Source organism: Acyrthosiphon pisum, unplaced genomic scaffold, assembly GCF_005508785.2.
Source record: "Acyrthosiphon pisum isolate AL4f unplaced genomic scaffold, pea_aphid_22Mar2018_4r6ur Scaffold_21777;HRSCAF=24836, whole genome shotgun sequence".
Lineage (NCBI taxonomy): Eukaryota > Metazoa > Arthropoda > Insecta > Hemiptera > Aphididae > Acyrthosiphon > Acyrthosiphon pisum.
The window spans coordinates 17,969-19,005 of record NW_021771278.1 but is presented as its reverse complement, the minus strand read 5'-3'; positions in this window follow the sequence as shown (position 1 = coordinate 19,005).

Sequence of the window (1,037 nt, the reverse complement as noted above, 5' to 3'; positions counted from 1 at the left end):
TTCGTGAGGCTCAGAACCAAAAGGTGCTAAATCGATTTTTTCGAAAATCCACTTTTTGATATAAATGGGTTTATTGGTCAATGGTCTATAATCCAAAGTCACATCCAACTTTATAAGTTCATTATTTAAGGAGTTATCCAGAACTAAAAGGTGCTAAATCGATCAAATTTACACTTTTGTTATTTGATAGCGATCTAGATAGCACCTTTTGGTTCTTGAGAATAGTGTTAAAACCAAAAGGTTCTATCTATAAGATAAAATAAATTAGTGATAACCAAAAAGTACTATCTCATATTCACTGTATCAACCATACAATAATAATATGATGGTACAATATTATTCATTATTGTATATTTTTATCAACAAAACAAAGATTTCTATAAATAATTTTAATAAATATACGGTACATTTACCTTAGTCCTTAGTAAATATTATTTTTATTTTGGTTTTATTTTAACGGGATGCCTCAACATTCTGATCCAAGATCTTGTCAATTATTATCATTATAATAGAAAAAAAAATATGTTGTCATCAGGGTTACGAAACCCTAATGAAAAATATGAAAATCAGAATCTTATAAGTTATAACCTTAATGTTTAATTAATTGAATAAATAATTTTATTTTTTTTTTTTTTTGGGGGGGGTGGGGTTTACTTTTAACACCTTTTACAGGTACGGTCATGTATATAGGTTAGGCTAGGTATCTATTATACTCGAGTGAAAAGCCAATTACATGTCATTATTTAGTATTTTGAGGTTGGTAACATCATAGTGAAAACATACATTTAATTCAAAACCAAGTGAAAACAAAGTGAAAAAAAAATATTAACAACCAAAAGGTTCTATCTGAAGAACTTTTTGGTTCTTAACGGAAATTTTTTACATTTTTGTTTTTCTTACGTTACATTTTGAATTTAAGAAAAATAAATTGCTAGTGTTAACTCAAACCAACGTTGTGAAATTTTAGATGTGCTAATCATAAAAATCATTCATTACGAAAAAAGATAATGCAGTTTTAAGTTCGAAAAATATAAAAA